Source organism: Balaenoptera acutorostrata, chromosome 9, assembly GCF_949987535.1.
Source record: "Balaenoptera acutorostrata chromosome 9, mBalAcu1.1, whole genome shotgun sequence".
Lineage (NCBI taxonomy): Eukaryota > Metazoa > Chordata > Mammalia > Artiodactyla > Balaenopteridae > Balaenoptera > Balaenoptera acutorostrata.
The window spans coordinates 16388548-16410333 of NC_080072.1; the positions used below are offsets into that span (position 1 = coordinate 16388548).

General features: G+C 51.2%; 1 protein-coding gene across 3 annotated transcripts in view; it reads right to left on the reverse strand.

Annotated features, from left to right (window-relative positions):
- TSPAN18 (tetraspanin 18) overlaps positions 1–21786 on the reverse strand; it is a 184414-nt gene that overhangs the window by 60465 nt on the left and 102163 nt on the right. For 2 of the 3 annotated variants that reach the window (XM_028166239.2, XM_057552798.1), the window contains exon 3: positions 3400–3541. The exons of the other annotated variant lie outside the window; for it this stretch is intronic. The gene's annotated coding sequence lies outside the window, so the exon portion shown is untranslated. The remainder of the gene's footprint in view (positions 1–3399; positions 3542–21786) is intronic. 3 annotated transcript variants of the gene reach the window in all.

Consider the following 21786-nt stretch of genomic DNA (forward strand, 5'->3'; position numbering starts at 1 on the left):
TGCATAACAGAGCTTCCCCGGTGGATGTCAGCTGGGGCTGAGGCTGGCCTGCAAACCGGCGGACTCTTGGGGCCGCTCCTGCTTGACCAGTGACGGCCTCCTCTCCTTCCCCTTCCCTCGGAGAGGCCCCAGGAAGGTGGTGGCTGAGGGGGAGGCTTGCGGCCCTACTCCGGACGTCACAGGCCAGGTCTTCTGGGAGGCCATTTAGGACAAATAAATGCTAAAGTGGCTCAAGGAACTTTCCCCAGCAATGAGGGAGTGGGGGTGAGGGTGGGGTGTAAAGAAAGCAAAAGGCCCTCCCAGCAAGCGAAGGACAACCCAATGCGGCCAGATAAGCAGTGACTGAAATTGCGGGGTGGCCCCTAGGGAGGATGAGGACTCACTATGGGCAGGACTTCCGGGGGCAATGCTTTTGGAAAGTGAAGCACCACCTGCAGATACATCGTGTGTGTGCGTGTGTGTGTGTGTGTGTGTGTAAATCAGGCTTTCAGATACCAGATCCACTGAAGCCGAGGCACACCTGTCAGAGAGAGGCTATCCCTGTGCTGTAAGCCACAGGAAGGACCCATTCAGGACAAATCAGCCCCTTTACCCCCTGCCATGGCTCCAATATGGAGCACCTGTTGTTTTGTCTGCTCAACATTCTTTCCTCCTTCTTCTGAAAATAGCACCTGGTTTTCCCTTTGGGGTACCAGCCCACTCACACTTTCAGGCTGAATCCTCCCACCCATACACACACCCCCAAACACAGACCCCTCAACACTGACCAAGTCTGGTCAATCAGCATAGTCTCTCCTTCTGGTTTCAATGATTGGTCAGAGATGGTCATGTGACCCAAGGCCAGCAAATAAGCTTCAACTCTGGGACTTTTGTAGGAACTCCTGGGAGAAAGAAGCTCTCCTTTCACTGGATTTGCAATGAGCAGGATATCAGTCTGGAGCTGCTGGCCACTGCCCCACTGCCACGTGGGGAGTGCTTACTGGGAACTGAAACCCACAAGGAGAGAAGCAGGAGGCACAGACCTGGGCATTATCTGAACCTTGGACACCAATAAACAGGCCCCCAATTGCCACGATATTGGAAACCAATAAAAAATGAATAAATTGCCTGTCTTCTTGCTTAATCAGGTTTGAATTGAGTGCTGGCTTCCAAACAATGCAGCATCTGACCTCAGTTCAGCCTTTGCCTGGCCTCTCATCACCTCATCTCACCCCACCACCCTCACCCTGTCTCCCCCTGCAGCCAACCTTCACTTCTGGCCTGTCATTGGTTCCTCTGACCTGGGCAGCAGCTCTAGCCTTCCCCTCAGACCCAAGGACTTGGCACAGGCCAGCAGCCTGCTGGGCTCACCTGTACCCTAGCCTTCCCAGCTGTCTGGCCCCGCCTAGGGTTCTGTTTTGGCTGATCTAGCGAGACCCCTCCAATCTGGGCTCAAATTCACTCACTCTGCCCTCATCGCTCCTTGTCCTCCTCACTGAACTTCAGTTCTGCTGGGAGAAACAGACACTACATAGTGAACAAGGGGCCTGGAATCCAGTCACTCCTGAACTTGCAGTGGGAAGAGTTACCCCGTGGCTTTGGTCCACGGCCTCAGAGAGACCTGCTATGGGCAGAGGCTGTGGGGTGTGACTGGACTCAGTTGTCAAGCAGGTGGGCAAAGTTCCTGGATCTCTTACCTGCTGTAGCACCTTGGGCAAGCTGCCCTTTCTAAGTCTCAGGATCCTCAACTTTAAAGTGGGGATCATACCATTACATACCTGACAGAAGGACAAAAATCTACAAAACTGACAGCACCAACTGGTGGTGAGGAGATGGCACAAAAGGAACTCTCACTCGTTGCTGGTGCGGATGCAAAATGGTACAGCCACTTTGGAAGACAGCTTGGCAGTTCCTCACACAGCTAAATATACCCTTACCATATAATTCAGCAATCATGCTCCTAAATATTTACCCAACTGATTGAAAACTTATGTCCACACAAAAACCTGCACATAAATGTTTATAGCAGTTTTATTCTGCTATATTTTATTTATAATCACCCAAAACTGGAAATAACCAAGATTTCCTTCAATAGATGAATGGACAAGAAAACTGTGATACATCCAATGGGACATTATTTAGTGATAAAAAGGAATGAGCTTTCAAGCCATGAAAAGACCTGGAGGAACTTTAAATACATATTACTAAGTGAAAGAAGCCAGTCTGAAAAGGCTACCTACTGTGTATGATTCCAATTATATGACATTCTGGAAAAGGCAAAAAAGAAAGGAGGCAGTAGAAAGATCACTGGTGACTGGGGGTGAGGAAGAAGGGAGGGAGGATGAAAAAAGTGTGGCGGTATCATCTTATCTGACAAGGCAGAGGGTGCCCCAGTATCCATTGCCCCTCCTTTCTTCATAAGAGAATTATAATTGGGCAGATGGTCCCCCAGAATAAAGACTCTATCTCCCAGCCTCCCTTGCAGCTAGGCACACCACATGACTACATTCTGCCCAATGGGACCTGACAGGAAGTGATGTATGCACCCTCTTAAAGGAAGGAGCACCCTCTCCTTTTCTGATTTCCCCCTTCTTGCTGACCAGAACGGAGAGACTGGCATGGGCAATCGTGGATCATGTAGACAAGCGATGGTTAGAGCCTCTGGACAAAAGGAACTTAGGCCCCTAATGTTTTTGTATCAAAGAATCCCCTTAGCTCAGAATTTTCGTTAGAGAAAAATCAACCTGTCTCTTTTTTATTTTGCATTTTTGTTCACATGCAACCAAATAATTATCCTAACAAATGCAAGGACTTTCAAGGATTGTCCTGAGGATTCTGCATAATATAGGTAAAACAGCTTCACTCACTCATTCATTCATTCAGCAAATAATAGCCAGTTTACTCTGCTGGGATCTGGGGGTTCAACTAAGAACAAAACAAACTCCTGTCCTCTGCAGTCCACATTCTGGTGCAGGAGGCAGCCTATCAACGTGAGGATGAATTAACTACGGATTGTCATGAGTACAGGAATACTATTAGTAACAGCTAATGCTTACTGCACTCTGAGCTTACTACGTGTCCTGTTCTAAGCGCTTATCATATATTACTTCATTTTATCTTCACCACAAACCCAAGAGGCGGGTGCTGTTGCTTCCTCATTTGACCGGGGAGGAAGCAGAGTCACTGAAAGGTTGAGAAACCTGCCCAAGGTCACACAGCTAGTAATTGGAGGTTCAGGATTTGAACCCACGTCTGTTGGACTTTAAAGCCTTAACCACTGGGTTCTCCTGCTAATGAAGGAAATAAAACAGGACAGGGTGATAAAGAATGATAGGGTGTCCTCTGATGGCTGCTATTAGCAACAACAAAAACAGCAAAAGCAGCATAAAACCCTGTGCTGAACAGCCTAAGCTCCCTTACCTGGGTAGCCTGCGTCGAGAAGTCTGGAAAAAGATTGTGCCCACGTTTTTAGAAGTTCAAATTCAAAGGGTTCACGTAGCTTGGATGATGGGGTCGGAAGGTCTGCTCCCTGCAAGCTCGGGGCTGTCCAGGAGACGCCCACCTGTCAAGACAAGCAGAACCAGCCGTGACTGCCTCGTGGGGGGGATGCCATCGCTCACACTGCCCGAGGTCTCTTTTTTTTTTTTGAAATGTGCTCCGGGCCCTGAGGAGAGAGTGTGAAGGGGCAGCCAGAAGGAGACTGGGCATCAGGACTGGGGAGCCATCGTCTAGGTCCCAGCTGAACTTGCCTGTAAGAAATTCCAAGACACAAAGATATGTATATGCCTGTGTGTGTATGTCCTGAATAAAAATACGCAAGTGTCACGCCCACTGTGTCTAGCACGGTGCCCTTTGCAGAGCGGGAGGCTTGACAAATGTTTCCCGATTTGCTTTGATGTGAAACATCATTTTATATGTCTGAGTGGGAGGAAACTCTGAGAGTTCACGCGCATTGGTGGAGAGATTCTTCCTCGTGTGAAAATGCATTCCTGGGATGCTCCATCCAGCCAGACCAATGGCCTCATTTGATCAGTGAGGAGACCGACACCCAGAGAGGGGCAGTGACTCGCCCCAAGTCACAGAGCAAGTTGGTGTCAGAGTGAGGCCTAAACCCCAGGTCCCTCCTGACTCATCATGGCCAGGTGCTCTCTCCCGGGCCACACCCTCCTTTGTCGTTGACAGACTTGTACCCCTGGAGCAGCCTGGGCACAGGGTCTGCTGCCTGCCTGACAGGTGAATGCTGGTCACAGGCCAGAATGGAGAATTGTTTCCTGACTTCGTCCAAGCCCAGACAAGGTACGGGAGGCGGTGCCCACGGTGGCCGGGAGCATGGGCTTGGAGGCAGGTGGACCTCGGTCACTTGTTGGGGCAAACTCTTTCCAGGAGTGGGCGACCCTGGGGTAGTCAGGGGTCCTCTCAGAGCATCAGTCTCCTCCTCTGTAAAACAGGGATACTAATAGCATCTCTCTTTGAGGATTGCAGGGAGTGAAAATGACACTCCTAAGTCTGTGAAGCCCAAGCAGAGCATTTGGCTCACAGCAATCGCTCAATAAATGTTAGGGAGGCGACACAAGGGAGGGTATTGTGAGTGCTGCAGAGGGAGACGGAGCACTGCACGGGGAGTTGCTTTGTGCCCGCGGCAAGTCTTTAGACAAAACTCTCTCAATGCCACCAGTGACTCATTCCCGCTGCTCCCACTGTCCATCCCCGTCTCTGCCTTCACGGACCAGCGTGGGTCCCCAGCCCAGCGTACCTACCTCTCCCCACAGCTGCAACTCCCCACCTGCCCACGGGCTCCCCACACCCCAGCCCACATTTCACCAGCCAGCAAAATGAAAATGTCATTAGCACTCTGCAAGCTGGTGAGCTAATGTCACCAGACGGCAGCCAGTGCATGAGAACTGGGGAGGGGTGGAAGGTGGGGGGCGAATTCCCCGGGAGGCGTGGCGTTCTCGGCTTTTCCCAATAAGGGTATGATGAAGAAATAAGTAAATGGCTGTAGGAAAGAGGTGACAATGGAGACCGTTCTTCTAGCAGCATGCTATGGAGCTGTGCCTTTCTCCTGGGCTCACCATGGCTGCCTGTGGTCCCTGCTTCAGCCCCTGTCCGGATGATAGATGTGTCTCAGCCTCTCTGGGCCTCCTCTTCACACATACAGCTGATGAAGAAGCTCATCAGGGGGACCCCCAGCTTCCACCTTTCATTTCTACCCCAGCCCACGCTCCCTCAAACCTGCTGAGACAAGCAGACCACCCCCTCAGTTAACATGGCAGTGGGGGGGGGGGTTTCGTCTCCTAGGAGGAGGTGGCAGCATTGAACCCCACGGATCCGCAGGCAGGCATTCTGGGTTCCAGCCCCAACATGGCATTAACTTGCTGTGAGCACTCAGGCACGACCTCCCCTTCGTGGGGCCTTAGTTTTTTTCTCTGTGAAAGGGGGCGCCGGACACAGCATCAGTCCCGACAACGTCTCCGAGTCAGCTCTAAATTCCCCAACTCACAGGCAGAGATGCCAATGTAAAGCTCCTCCTCTTCCAATGTCCTTATGGCAGCAGCACTGATGACATCCGCAGGCACGTTAAGGCTTCCTGGAGGAGGGGGCAGATGTGTGTGTGTGGAGACAAGAGCAGGGCGCTGTGGGCAGGGGGCCTGGGTGAGCAAAGGCATGGAGATACCCAGTGGAGGGGGGATCTGGAGCCAAGGCTGCCCGACAGGCAGCTGGGAAATGAGATGGAAGAGTCCTGTGGTCAGTGCTTTCCACGCATTTTCCCATTTAATCCTAACACTGCCAGCATTCCCATTTTACTGATGAGAAACTGAGGCTCAGAGAGGTTAAGTAATGAGCAGACATATGGTTGTTAAACAGCACCGATTGGATTTGAACCCCATAGTTGATTTAAGAGCAGAAGTTCTTGATTGCTGTGGGGTGCCACTGTCTAGACTGTTTAAGACAGAAGGAGCACGAGAGAAATTCAGGAGCGTGTGTGTCATAAACGCATGCAAACGAGCTCACGTGATATGCGAGGGTGGGCAACGCCCACGTCTGCGTGGGAGGGGTGGCAGAGTTTAGTGTGTGAACGCGTGTACATTGTAACTGTGGGTGGCTCACTGCTGAATGAAGCTGCTGCCCTGAGTCCGGGCCCAGAAATGCCGAATGGGGAGGACGTGGCCGAGTGGCCAATGGGGCAGGGGAGTGGGCAGGCAGAAGGCCCTGGCCATCCCATGGTGGTCCAGGCAGCCCTGCTCTGTGGGCTGTGAGCTGGGCCTGTGCTCACGGGTCCTGCTGTGTGGGCCTGGCCTGCATCACTTGTCTCCGGATCCCATACTCCCCTGACTGCTGCCCAGGAGAGCAGCACATCCTGCCCTCGGCCTCTTCCTCGGCTCAGTCTCCTCCGTGGTCCCTCGGGATGCCTGTCCCAGCCGGGAACAGATCCTGTAGATCGAGCCTGGGATACACCCAGGGCTGCTGCCAGCGGGCAGGGAAGCCAGCAAGTGAGTGCACCTTGCACCCGCTGGGGACCAGCCAGACCTGTACTCCAGCCACTAGCCACTGGCTGTGTGATCAGGCCATGCAACCGGCCTCTCTGAGCCGCAGTGAACCCTCACAGAGCTGCTAAGATGACTACCTAAGGGAAAAGGCGTGCATTCTATAAAGTGCCGTGCCCACAGACAGGGCTGTAGTTCGAATCCCAGTGGCCAAGATAACCCAGGAATTAGTAGCGTTCCCTAGAGAGCCATGACTAGGAATCCAGCCAACGCCTTTACGTAAGTCCCCCTCGCCGCTCCCCTGGGCCTCAGTTTCCGCATCTGTAAAGCACAGGGTCCTCAGGCTCAGATACGGAGTGGTGCTCAGCCCCTCCCTGTCTACTTTTCTTCACCATGATTCGCCATTAACATCACATCTGGATTTCATTTGCCAGAAACCAGAAGGCCATTCATGTAGCAGTAAGCTGAGTAAATAGGGCCCAAGACAGGTAAGTTTTGATGGGAGGAGAGAGGTTTCATGGTTTCATGTTCGAGTCGCTGACTAAGAAGGTATGTGATCATTCTAGGAAGACAGAAGGAAGCATGCAGGAACAGAGGGGGGCAGAGCTGTTGGAAGTCGATAGAACTTGGACAAACTCTCTCCCCAAGTTTGCATTGGGCTGGCCCTGAATGCCACAGAGAAGACACAAGGAATTCTGTTTCCTGGAGACCTCAAGGAACGGGAGCATTCCCTCATTTGGTGAGCATTAATTGAATACCTGCTGTGTACTGGGGACTCCGGGGGTGCCAGGGATGAGAGAGGCACCAACTATGCCTTCAAAGGAGCTCCTGTTATGGGGAAGAGTGACAATGTCCTTGTCTCCATAGTTCAAGGTGGCTTAGGAGGGCTCATCCCATTGCTTTCAGTTCAGAGGAGGGAAGGACCCCTTCCTGCTTGGGCCCCAGGGAAGGCTTCCTGGAGGAGGAGGCAGATTTGAATGTATGGGGATGAGAGGAGGGCACTGTGAGCAAAGGGACCAGGGTGAGCAAAGGCACAGAGGTGCCCAAGTGTGAGGTGAGTATTCAGGACCAGGAGGCAAGGCTGCCTGTAGGGGTAGAATGGGAAATGAAATAGGAAGGGGCTGGATGATTAAGGTCCTTGAATGCTGGGCCGAGGATGATGAACTCTATCCATAGAAAAAGGGGAGCCACTGAAGGTCATAGAGCAGAGGTGTGCTTCTGGTGGTTGAAGAGCAGCAAGGAGCCCAGGCAAGTGGAAACAGATGGTGAGAGGATGGAAGGAGGATGGGCAGGGCCTGATGGTGCGGGTGGATAAAGGGATGCTGGAGGGGTGGGGAAGGTAGGGGGGATACTGAAACCGGCAGGTTGTGGGGAGGGGACCCAGATGTGGGGGGAAAGATGATGACTGAATTTAGACAAGGTGGATTTGCATCCCGGCTCTGCCACTGTCACCGTGTGCTCTCAGGCATGTCAGTTTACCTCTCTGGGCCTCAGTTTCCTCCCCTATAAAGTGAAAAAAATAAAACCGCTTCAAAGAGATGTGAGATTCAACCAGATAATATACGAGAAGCACTCTGAAGATTGTAAGTGATTGTTGGATGCTTGCTTCCTGCAATGTAAGCATTTGTTGCTTTTATTAATTAGTGGTGACCTTCCCCTATTACAAGTGAGGACACTGAAATTCAAAGTCAAACGAGTGGCTGGAATTGGCAGTGCTGGGCCTCAAATCATAGGAGAAGCAAATTATGAGCAAATAAATGTGGGATGACTCAGAGAAGAGTCTTGATTTTAAAATATTGCTAAAGAAAAGGGCTGTTTTATGACTTCTGCGCCGTGTGCTTATTAAACCCAAGCTATAAATGTGAACTAATAAGTAAAATGAGTTAAGTTAATTAAAAAAATCAACCTTCAGGATGGATCCATATACCTAATGGCAGTCCATAAACATAAACATAAAATTTTAAAATACAAGAATGAATTGCAATGCCCAGCAGCTCAAAGAATCTGCAATTTCTCTGTCCGAAAATAAAAGCTATTGATTTTAGCTTGGGTTCTCATTGCTCATGAATGAGCCTTTGAGAAGTCATAAAGAAAGGAATTATTTCCAATTGTTTACTCACTAAGGATCATATGTATTGAATTTAAATTGTCTCTGATTCCTAATTAGTACAAACCAAATTAGAATCTGAGTACAGCAGATCTGGAAAGGCCCTTGGAGACTGCGACCTTAAGCTCAGTTTTCTTTGTTTTATAGACCTGCAACCCAAGGGACAGAGAAGGAGAGCTACTTGCCCAAGATCACACAGCAAGTAAGGGTAGGATCCAAGCTAGAACCTGAGCTCCAGGCACCCAGGTCGGCATCCTGCTCTGGTCCCTGCAGCATCTGTGATCAGATCATTAAATTCAGCCCTAAGAGATGTGCAGGGATGTTCCCTGGGCCTTAGCCCGGGTGATTCTTATATAAGAACTTTCTCCCTGCTCTGGGGAAAAGTAATCTGTCCAAGAAAGGATCCTCAAAGCCCAGCAGTCTAATACTGATAGCAAAGTGAGTTCTAAGACACTCTAGCACATTGCTGTGTGTGGAACCCTTGAGCCCCTGTACGCAACCTGCTTGCCAGGCAGCTCAGCCAGGAAAGAGACACACTGGGAGCGTTGGGTTCTGTTCTGAGAGGGGCTGCAGGCTGGTACAGCCCAGGCCCATGTCAGTTCCTCCGTGTTCCAGGTGGGGCTGGAGGCACAAAGGCCTCATTGTACAGTGGGGAAGGGAGGGGTCTCTTAACTCAGCCAGGCTCGTGCTCTCTATCTCTCTCCCTCTCTCTCTCTCTCTCTCTCTCTCTCTCTCTCACACACACACACACACACACACACACACACACACACACACACGGACGATGGAGCTTTGCATGTGGCACAGGCACGCGTGCGTGTATGTTAAGCTTCAGCCTACAGTCGATTATGAAGCAGATGTTTAATTACTACCTGAGTGTTATTAATCAACACGATTAATACACAACCCATACCACATAATTACTTTGCAATTACACCGAAACGAAATATTTTAGTGCCGAGGGTTTGCTAATTACCCGGCCTTGCCAAAGGACAGGTATAATGGGCAGCAATTTTTCTTCTTTCCTTTCCTTCCTTTTCTCCCTCCCCTGCCCTCTCATTAATCTTCTGGGCTGATGTCCCCACCACACAGAACGGGGAGCCCAGGCGGGCTGCTGGCCTCCTCCCCGAGGTGCCACTTCTGCCCTCTCACCGCTTTTCATGTGACCCTAAATCACCCCCAGTCCTCTCCTCTCAGCTCTCCAGCTTGGAAATGCATGTCCTTTCCAGAAATGAAGCCGGCCTCCTGCCGGCCTGCGGATGGAGAGACAGCGGCAGGCAGGGGTTACCTGGGGACGGTCTGCAGGCAGCTGCCTGGAGTTGAATCCCAGCTCTATCAGTTCCTGGCTGTGTCATCTCTGTCAAGTTAACCGTGCCTCAGTTTCCCCAGGTGCAAGATGGAGACGAGAACAGTAATTACCTCAGGGGTTTCTTGTGAGTATTTAATATGATAGAACGTGTAAAACACTTAGCCAGTGCCTGACACAGAGTCAGAGTCCAGTAATACCTATCATAACTATCACTGCTATTATTTACCCAGAAATGGCCCCTCCAGGAATCCTCCTAATCACAGAGTCTCCCAAATGTTCAGGTGTTTGGATTCCACTCTCTACCCCTCAGAGAGACAGCTCGGTCCCATCTACCTGGAAACATCTCCTTACATTGCCCCCTCCTCTCTCCCTGCCACCTCCATGGGCTCCACTTCCCTAATCCGAGCCTTCATCCTCCCTCACCTGGCCCACAGCCACTAGCCACCTCACAATCTCCCTGCTGCTCCCCACCCCCAATTCCATCCTCCACTGGGTGGGGAGCCAGATCTTCAAGGAGCAGAGCTTGGACTATGCCACTCTCCCGCTCAACAACCTTCTGTAGCTCACCATTGCCTATGCAGCAAGGTCCACCTGCCTCCACTGGAAGATCACTAATGCCCCAAATTCCACCTTCATTTCTTAAGTGCATGAGCACCTAAGCTTTTGATGATGAATGAATGAATGAATGAATGTCTTGCTAGATTTGAGAAGCATCTACACCCACCAAGCTGGGATGTCCCAGAGCATTGTATGAACCTGGCCTCGAGGTTTAGCCTGGAACTTGGGGTTTATCCCTCACTGTTCATTTCCCCTCCACTTTTTCCCTCCCCTCTCCCCCCACAAAAATCTTCCCCAAACCAGCTGCATTTAAGAACAATCCATCTTTTAGGGCACAGAAACCACAGGTCCAGCTGAGCAAAGAGACTATATAAGGACCCTCAGATGCAGGGGCCAGTGTGTGGTCTGCTCGAGAGATGAGTGTAAGGGACACAGTGACAAACTCCAGCACAGATGGCACACGAAGAGAGCCAAGGGGGAGGGTGCTTGTGTGTGCTTGTGTACATGGTGTGCACACTTTCGTTTGTACAAGTAGGGCCAATGTAGCTACTTGTGTGACTTAACTCCTTCAGTTACAAAAATATCAAGTAGTATGAGTCATTCATTTACTTGATAAACGTAAAACATTGGGCTCTGGAGTCAGACCGCTGGTATTAGAATCCTCTCACCTCTGACGAGCTGTGTGACTTTGGGAAAATTCCTGAACTTCTCTGAGCCTTGGTTCTTAGTTGTAAAATGGGGCTAATCATATCTCCTACCGATAGCGTTCTTGTGAGGAGGTAATGCACACTTTGATCAGCATCTGGCACACAGGAAGAGCCAGACCAAAGTTAGCTCTTTTATTATTATTAATAATAAGAATTAATAAACCCTGGGAACATAGAAACTCAATGCCTGAAGCAGAACATGGCATATAGTACTAGACCAACAGGTGGAGAAGGCCCTGCAGAACATTAAAATGGAAGGTAGGAAAGTGATTTTTCTCATTCGTTTATTCATTCAGCAAAAGCTCATTGAGTGCCTACTGTATAAATCTCTGTGTTAGGCGCCGCGGGAAGGCGGAGGGACTCCCTGTCTTTGCAGTGAGGCCAAGTGGAAGGTGCTGTTCACAAGTAGCTGGAAGAGAGCAGAGGCTGGGGAATGTTCTAAACCACTCAATGCTGTACCCCCAAAGCCTCAACTTGCCGGCCACTGGACACTAGATGAATGGACGGCAGCACCGCTGAAGATGCGGGAGAGCTCCTGGATGCGCAGGTTCAAGTCCAAGGAGAAGGCGAAGGGGAGGAAAGGCTTTCCAAGCAGAGGGCACGGCCAAGGCAGTGGCTCAAGGGTCTCAACTTGCACGCCAGGTGGAGGGGGCAGCAAGCAGGATGTGCTCTGGCGGAGGCGTGAAACGGGAGAGGAGAGGGAGCTGGTGGGTCACGGGCGCCGAGACAGAGCCTGGGCTAGTGGGGAGCCAAAGGAAATTCATGGAGGGGCTGACGGGGGCCACTTCAGGTCCAGGGTTTTCCTTCTTCGTCTGAAGTTCAAGCCTTGGTCTTTGGACCTCTGAAGCCCCCTCCCGGGAGGCTGATGAAAACTTTTCCAGGGGACATTGGATCTATTTCTCTTGCCTGAGAAATAAGAATTTACATAAGGCTCCCTGCTCAGCCACAGGGCAAGTGCTCTGGCCACCAACCTCCGCAGATGCAGTACTAACCCAGATGACAAACAGGAAGCGTGACTCTCCAGGTAGATGTAGAGAGGGGCACACAAAGCCAGGATGCAGTTGTTTTTACTCAGAGCCAGCCAGGCTCTGCTGGCCCGTGCTCAGCTGTATATGATGAAAGTGGCCCAGCAGAGATGTTTCCTTCCTCTCCCCATGGGCCTCCTGTGCCCCCTTCCCGACACATTCTGGCTCTTCACACACACACTCAACCCCACACACACCCACACCCACAGCAAAGTCTGGTGTTGGCTTAAAGCAATAAGGTCAAAAGATCAAGAATGCTGACCACGAGGCAGAAACCTTCATTCTAGTCACAGCTCTGGGACAGCTTTGCTGTGTGCCCCGTTTAGGTCATGTGCCCTCTCTGGGCTTCCACTTTCTCCTCTACAAAATGAGGCGAGGTATTCAATGATTTTCCGTGCTCAAGTGAAAGGAAGGGGGCTAAGTCCCATCAGATGGGCAAAAGTGAGTTGAGGAAGAATCTGAAGGGCCTGAGTCCCCGGGATGACATGCCCTGTACCTGGGAGAAAGCCAGGCCGGTTCCGACGGAAACAAGAATCAGGGGCTCCTGCAGCCTCATCGGTGACTGAGGCTGAATTCAAATGCTGGGCCCACCATTCATTATGCTATTGGACACCTTATGTGAACCCCTCTAAGCCTCAGTTTCCTCACCTGTAAAACGGGGACATGACACTTCTCGTTCATAAAGTTAAACAAGAAGACACAAGGAGATTGCCCAGCATGGTGTCTGGGTGGAGTAGGCCTCAGTAAGTGGAAGCTATTATTAGTATTACAATTACAGCTCCATCTACATCTGGGGGAAACCCCAGCCGCAGCTCTCTCACTGCTCTGTGGGTCCCTCCCAGACCCCTGGCAGCCCCGCCCAGAAGGGGGGCTTTCCTGACCACACCTGGGCCACATGCAAACATGGCTGTGGACTTAACATCAGTTTTCTGGACAAACCGTGGGGACTCCTCAGAGACGTGGGGAAAGGAAGCTGGCATTAGGGCTTCTAACCTTCCCTGAAATGTGTCCTTTATTTGAATAAGGGGAATGTATCCATGTATCACTTGCTAAATAACAATGAGAATAAATCAATCATTTGGGGACAAACACCTCTGGGGAAATCCCAGGCCTTGGCTGACCCCGACGCTGAAGGCTCCGGCTGTGTTTCTCATTCCTGGCCCTGGGGGCAGGGGTTATTAGAGATCACTAGTCCACCTCCCGCCTGTAGGAGGGAAGGAGCTCTCACGGGCCAGGCCAGGCCAGGCAGGAGACACCCGTCCTGGGATGGTCTCCATGCAGACGGTGAGAGCAGAAAGCCTGACTCCACCCACCCAAAAGGTGCTCAGGGGCTTCGGTGGAGCTGCTGTCTCCATGGCATCTGATGTGTCCTCCTCTGGATCCTATGTGGGAGGTGGGTCTCTAAACAGGAGGTGGGTCTCTAAACGGAACCCCAGGGAGGTGGATGATTCTAGTAAGCGGTAGAAAGGGGCTTCACACCTAAGTCCGTCAGGTGCCACAGCCGGAGGAGTTTTCTTCCTAATTCCAAAGTAAGGGATTAGGGTGTGTGCGTCCTCGCCTGGAGGGCGCACCCCTCCCTCGACCACAGCAGCGCTGGATGCGGAAGTCTCCACCTGCCCCTTCTCTGGGGGGGACTGCTGGCCCTGGCTGTTTGGATTCACATCACCCAGAGATGCCTGGGAGGCTACACCCCTGCCCCACCGCCAGGCATAGCCCGTAGCCCCCGACAGAGGGTACTGGGCACAAACTCTGCAATGCCATTCACTCTCCAGAGCTCCCCCGGGATCCGGCTGAGGCTAGAGTGCTCTTGAACCCCGTCCTTGCTTAGCTTCTTCCTCTGCCTCACCCTGCTCCTTTCTCTGGTCCCGAGAATCCTTCCTCAATAATTCACGTGCACAACCATCCCCGCTCAGGTTCTGCTTTCAGAGAGTCGGACCTAGGACACAAAGGAGACAGACACGGTTCCTGCTTTCTCGAGCGTCAATGCCCAGCAGAAGTCAAACCTGAGACACCGACTGACCATGACACAGTCCCTTCAACCATGACCACTGACACCCCCCCCCAATCTTATGACATGCTGTGCAACCCCCTTTCCCTCCTGATATCACTGAATACCAACAACAACCCAGCCAGGAGGGTTTGTTAGCTCCAATTGTACAGATGGCGCTGAGGCTCAGAGGGATTATAGTTTGCCCAAGGTCACTTGCAACTCCTATGTGGCTGCACTTGGGTTAGACCTCCGTTCTGCCTGATTGCTGGGCCCCAGGGCCTGCCTCCCACTAACAAAGAGGACCTGAACACATCTGCAGAGATGGAGAGCAGGGAGGCCCCGTGGTTAGGGTCATGCCCAGGGCAAAGCTCGCTGTCCCCCTCTGCCACCTCTTGGGCCCTGTGACTCAGGGTCCACAGCCTGGGGGAGGCGACTCTGAAAGAGGAGAAGGAGTGCGGGTCACCGGAGACTGCTTCCCTGGTGCCACTCTTCCACATCACAAGCCCGGGGGTCTCTCGCTCTTAAACGATTCTCCCGGACCTGGTTCCTCCCCGGTCCCCCTCCCCCAGTTCCCGTTATGTCACAGATCATGCGGCTCAGCCAGGCGGGTAACAGGCAGAGAATGGGAATTTTTACCTGTTAATTTGGTTTCTGAACCCCTGCTGCCTGCCAAGCCCGAACAGCTCCATGGCAGCTCTGAAAGAAGGAGGGGAGGAGGAGGGGCAGGCAGTGGCCCACGCTCCAGGGGTGACTCCGACAGCCAGCCCCCTGGGTGAGGGCGGCACAGCGGGGCCAGGGAAGGCGAGCCTCCCTGGATCCCAAGGCAGGAAGGGGGCCTGGTTCCCAGAGCACCTGCTCCCTCTGCCCCATCCTTGGTGAGTAAAAGGCAGAAGGCCTCCAACAGCCCACTGCTCGGGGAAGAGCCGAGCCCGGCCAGGCACAAGGAACCCTGCCCCCTCATCCTTCCCGCCCAAAACCTTCAGCCCTCTGTAACAGGGCCTCTCCCAAGGTACCTTGAGCCCTCGCTACCCTGGGCGTTGGACTTCATTTAATCCTCAAAAACCTTGTCTCATCTACCCTGTATGAGAAAGCTATCATTAGCATCCCCATTCTATAGATGTAGAAACTGAGGTTCAAAAAGGTGATGCTTCCCCAACAAGTCCAACACAGAATAACCATATGACCCAGAAATTCTACTCCTGGGTCTATGCCCCAAATAACCAAAGCCAGGACTAAACAGACACCTGTATCCGACGGCTCATAGCAGCACTATTCACAGTAGCCAAAAGGTGGAAACACCCCAAATGTCCATCAATATTTACATGAGTACACAGATGAACGTAATATAGGGTTTCAATGAAATATTATTCACTCAGAAAAAGGAATGAAGTACTGATGCATGCTACAATATGGATAAACCTCCAAAACATTATGCTAAGGGAAAGAAGCCAGGTACAAAAGGCCACATATAGTATAATTCTAATTCTATAAAATGTCTGGAAGAGGTAAACCCACAGAGACAGAAAGCAAATTAGTGGTTGCCAGGCGCTGTGGTGGGGGGAGGCTTGATGTGTATGGGGTTTTCTTTTGGGGTGAAGAAAATGTTCTGGAACTAGATAGAAGTGATGGTTGCACAACACTGTGTATTAAATGCCACTGAATTGTTACTTTAAAATGGTTAATTTTCTGTCATGTGAATTTCACCTCAATTTTTTAAAACAGCTGGGGGAGGCTGGTGAGGGGGAGGTGATGTCATGCACTGAAGGTCAAAGAGCAGGTAAGTGGGGGAGCCCAGGTTCACACTTGGGTCTTGCTGACGGCAGGGCATGCCCTTGGCCACCATCCTCGGCTGCCTGTCCTGTGCTTTCCCATCTCTGGCCTTTGCCTCTGTTGTTGCCTTGGCCAGCAAGACCCCCGCTCCTCATTTCTGCACTCAAAATCCTACCCATTCTTCAAGGGCCTTGGTTAAAAGCCACCCCCTCCCCGAAGCCTTCCCGATCTCCTCGGAGTCCTCTCCACTTGGAGGCCCCCGGCCCCATGCCCTGCCCGGTCAGTTTGCCCCACGCCTCCTGCCAGAGTTAGCAGTGCACAGGGCTCTCCCTCGCTCCCCACCAGCCTGAGGGGGTCATCACACTCACAGGTCCTGGTGAGGGTTAAATAACACGAATGCCCGCGGAGCTCTCCACTCTGGGCTTGGCAGGCAGTGAGCGCTCAATCACTGGTGCTTGTTAACATCCAGGTTCACTCCTGAAGCGCTGAGACCTGCGGGCTCATCTCTGCTTCCCTGGCCCAGGCCCTGCTCCCAGGGGCACTCCTCAAACGACTACGGAATGCGAGGGGAGAGACAAACTCCCGGACAAGCATCCACTTTCCTACCTGTTCTCCTGCTGGGCAGGAAGCCTGTCTTGGTTCACAGTTTATAATAAATGCAACTCCGTTTCCTCTTGGCCATGCTGGCCCCAGCACGCACACACCCAAAGTCTGCTGTTTCTGTTAAATGTCTGAGGCTCCTGGGACCAGCCAGGCCCTGACTGAGTCCCGAAGTTTTGCTCCACGAGGCACCTCCAGCCCCAGGTTCTGCAGATCAGGACAAATCAGAAGTTCTGGCCTCCGTAAAAGCCTACTGAACACGATCTCTCTAATAATTGTTGTCATGCTTATCTAATGAATATGCAATAAGACATTCATCATGGAAGCACTTTCTAAACTAAAGGAATTATATACATTTAAGGTATTGGCATTAAGAATAATCCCAAACACCAGACAGTGCCAACCTTTTCAAGATGCTTTTGGAAGCTCTTTCGAATCTGCAATGGAATGTGAATTAGTTAAAGATGCCAAGAAATTCACTTCAAACAAAACAAGGCGGCTAAATTAGGAAGCCCTCACTCCAGGGAAGGCAAAGAGACATGCACTTCCCTGATCTTTCTCTCTACTTGGCCCGTTGATGGTAAGACAGGCTAAGGACAGGGGTGGGGTGTTGGGGGGGACCACTACCTCTCCAACTGACACCCAAAGCAGAGAGAGGGAGCTTTGGGACCAGAGAAATCCAGCCCAGCCGCTTGCCAACCCTGAGATCATGGGCCAGCTCCTTAAATCCCTTACTGTCAGGTGGTGCGGGGGCATGGAGAGGTGGGGGGTGACGAGGCTCACCTCCCTGAGTGGTGACGAGCGTCAGCTAAGGTGAGACAGACTTGCAGAGCACCTGGATTGGCACAAAGGAAGCTCTCAATAAGTATTTATTCTCTTCCTTCTCAAACTATCCTCAGACCATTTAGAGAGTAAAAAACAAACCTCAGACTGAAGGACGTATTTGCAATACATACGTATTACAAAGCACTTGTATCCAGAATATGTAAAGAACGCCTACAAATCAATAAGAAAGTAAGAAAACAACCCAGTTGAAATTGGGCAAAAGTCTTGAAAAGATACTTCCCAAAAGAAGATATCCAAATAGCCAATAAATATATGAAAAGGTGCTCAGCACCATCACTCACCAGGGAAATGCAAATAAAAACCATAATGAGATACAGAATCACCAGCTGACTAAGACTGAACAGAGGGATGACACCAAGCATGGGTGAGGAGATGGACAGACTAGAACATTCATGCACTGCTAGGACCATCAAATGGTACAACCATCCTCTTTGGCACTGTCTGTTAAAGTCAATCCCGTGACGATTCAGTATTTCCACTCCCAGTTACACACCCAAGAGAAATGCCTGCATGTGCCCACAAAATGACCTGGACCACAATGTTTGTTGCAGCTTTCTTTATAAGTACTCCAAATGGGAAACAACTCGATGTCCATCCACAGAAAAATGGATAAATCAGTTTTCATATATATATATATATATATATATTTTTTTTTTTTTTTCACACGATGGAATATCACACAGCAGCTAAAAAAAAAAAAAGAACTGCTGTCATGTGCAACAACATGCATGGAAGGATCATAAAATCATCATGTTGAGTGAAAGAAGCCAGGTCTGGAGGAGTTCATGCTATACAATTCCACTTATATAAAGTTCAAGAACAAGAACAACAGCCTGATGGTGATCGAAGCCAGAACAGTAGTTACCTGGGGGTTGAAGGGGGTGAGGAAAGGAGAGTATCAACTGGGATGGGACACAGGAGAGCCTTCTGAGCTGATGGCATGGGTCCCTGCCAACCTTCCCGGCCTTGGCTAGAACCACTCCCTCATCTCTCACTAGGCCCCAGCCATAATGGTCTTCCCTCCATCCTGCAACACTCGAATCCATTCCTGCTCCAGGGCCTTTGCACATCTTGCCTTCTCAATCTGGAACCCTCCGCTCCCCAGTTCTGCATGGCCAGGCTTCACCTATATTTAGATCTGCACGGTGGTTACTTGGTATATAAAAAAATCGTTAAGCTATATATTGGAGATGTATGTATTTTACTGTATATATATTATTCCCAAATAGGATTTTTAAAAAAATTACCAGAGGATCAATTGGACCAAGCCATCTCTAAGGTCTATCAGCCCTATCATTTTATGATCCTCAGAGCCTGGAGAATGATTCTTAGGTTCTAATGCTGGAATTCGGAGATGGTGTGCTCATTTTATTCTTTCTCTTCCCTTTCACTTGCCAAGAGAGGCCCCCTCTCTTGCTCCCTCTCCCTCCCTGACTTTGTGTAAGTCAGTCAGCCACTCCTGGCCTCATCACCCCATCTGCAAAAAGAGGGTCGTGCTGCCAGGACTCCCCTCCAAGAGGGAGAAACATGGTCATGCACGGGAAATGCTCTGTGCATCACAGAGCAAAAATGCTAACTGCATTCCCAGAATTGCTAGCAGATGTTTCTTTGCATGGGGTCAAGTACATCCAGGCAGAATTGCAATTACTATGGCGAGGGTGTGGTTTAAAACTCAAACCTGGCCCACATGTATTTTTTGGTGTCAAGGGATCTAAGATGGTGGCCATGGAACAAAAGTCATCATGGGAAAGGGATGGCCACTGGTTTGACCTGGGAAGGCACAGATTCTGGTGTGGTCCCTCAGGCTATCGGCCAGAGCCGTGCAGGAATGATCCTTGAAGGAGACAGAGGCGGTGCCTGGCCTGGGGCTTCTGCTGGCCTTTTAAAGGAAGGAGCACTGAAGCTGGAGTCTGGGGTCCTGGGTTCAAGGGCTGCTTCTGCCCTGATGTGCTGGGTGTCATTGGACATCTCTTCTCACCTTTGGGACCTCAGTTTCCCCACTGCACCTTACAAGGGTGGACTAGATCCTATTTAGAAATCCTTTCAACTAGAACTGTTTATGAGCTTATAAATTGCTTACTTCTTAAGGTCAAAATTACATCATGTCCCTCCCCGCTTAAAACCTTATATACGGCTTCTTATTCAACTTAGAATAAAGTCCAGACCCATGACCAGATCCTCACGGTCAGGTCCCTGCCAACCTCCCCGGCCTTGGCTAGAACCACTCCCTCACCTCTCACTGGGCCTCAGCCATAATGCTCTTCCCTCCATCCTGCAACACTCAAATCCATTCCTGCTCCAGGGCCTTTGCACCCCTTGCCCTCTTAACCTGGAACCCTGTCCCCAGTTGTGCATGGCCAGCCTTTGCCTGCTTTAGGGCACCGGCTCAGAGGTCCCCTTCTCAAAGGCCTTCCCTGACCAGATAAGCAGTCCTCCTTCCTTGTGTTTTCTTTTTCCACTTTCATACCAATGATTACAACACGCGGTCATTAGGTGAATTCGTGGCTTCCGTATTTTCTGTCTTCGGGGCTGGAGTGTAAGTTCCATGTGGACAGCCACTCAGTCTGTCACCATTGAACCCTCTGACATATACACAGTAGACACTCAATAAATATCTGTGCATTTTTTCATCCTTTTTCATCCAGAGCTCTAGCCGCCCTCAGAAGCTCATGTAAGAATTTCCCAAAGAAAGAAAATGCTCATGTATAGAGGACCCAGCAGGTACTGTGACGATGCCAGGCTCTCTGCCTCCTTGTGTCATTTAATTCTCACTACAACCCTCAGAGATAGGATTAGTTGGGTGACAGGCTCAGAGCAGTGAAGAGCTGTGCCCACGGTCACATACCAGAAGCCCTGAGCTTGGAGACAGATGGCTCTGTGCCACTTGCGGCCATGTGATTCCATCTCTCCAGGCCGTGCTTTTCTTGTCTGTAAAGTGGGGCTAAGATCTCCTGCCTGCACTGCAACCTGTGTCATCATCAAGCAGGATAATTAAGGTGGGATGCTTTGCACACCGGCAAGCAGCGTGCAGCTGCACTGATGTTGAAACAGAAAGAGCCTGAGGTTTGCTTTGCCCATCAGAGTCTGTGCCTGCCCGGCCAGGAGGCGGCCAGCGAGGGGAAAGAGGACCTACTGGAGCCAGCCTGTCCTGGATTGGAATCCTGCTCCAACCCAGCTCAGAGCTGGGTGCACTCAGGCATGCATGTTACTTCACTCCTTGGAACTTGCATCTTCTCCTCTGCAAAATGAGAAGAATAATTCTCCACCCTCCACCCGGGCTGTTAAGAGCATTAAATGAGATCACCTATGAAAAGGGCTTTTATTCCTTCCAAAGTGTTATGCAAATGTTGCTTGCCTTTTGATGTTCCGAGGCTTCTAGCTCTGATTATATCAACTCCCCCTAAAGAGAGAGAAAGTCGCCTCTCCAGGTGAAACAGGCGAGGACACTCACCCCGCTCCCAGATGACAACGCTGGCTGTCTTTATGGGGCCCTCACTGCATGCCAGGCACCGTGGGACGCCCTCTCCAGCAGTCTCCTTGTGCACTCAGCACTGAGCTCTGCATCACCATCAGCCCCATTTTATAGATGGGTAAACTGAGCCTCAAGTATCCTTGCACAAGTTTCCCCAGCTGTAGTGGTGAAGTTTTCTCCCCATGGAGGACTTGGCCAAGGCGGCACCTTTGTTTCATGAAGAACAAGGCCCAGGACGACCTGGGATGCTCTCATTCCTGAGGTAGCCCTGCACTCTGGGAGGTCCTGGCCGTGGGATACTCTCTGCGATGGGCTGAACACAGCCTCCCACCCTGAGTGTGGCATCTAGGAGTGTGCACACAGAATGGGGAGTGTGCTTGGGGGGACAGGACCCAGCTCTGGGCCTCAGGAAGGCCTTCCTGCCTGGGGTGCCCTGGGGAATCAACAAATCGCGCTCACCTCCACCTCCTTAGATGGAGAGTCACTGGCCCACCCTGCCCTCCGGCTACTCCCCATTGGCCAAAGGCCCTCCTAACCCCTAAATGGTCCTTGAGCGTCTGGGAGCATCACTCTGTCACCTCCGGTTCCCCATCGCAGGCTCAGCTCCGATGGTGCCAATCTTGGCTCCAGAAAGCAATTAGACAAGATTAGTGAAGCAGAGAGAAGGCAGGTGGTGGGGGGAGGAGTTGGCAGAAAGAGACCCCTGAGGCAGAGAGACTCCGGGGGATGAGGAGAGAGGGAGTAGAGAGAGGAGGCAGGCTGGATGAGAGGGGAAGAGTGGCAGAGGGATTTGGATTCGAGAGAGGATGTGCAGGGGGGACAGAGATGCAAGGACACGCCGGAGGCCCCACGGGAGGGAGGGAGACAGACCAGAGGCCCCAGGAAAAGGGAACGAAGAGACTGAGAGAGAAACTCAGGAGAGGGAAATAGGCGGACAC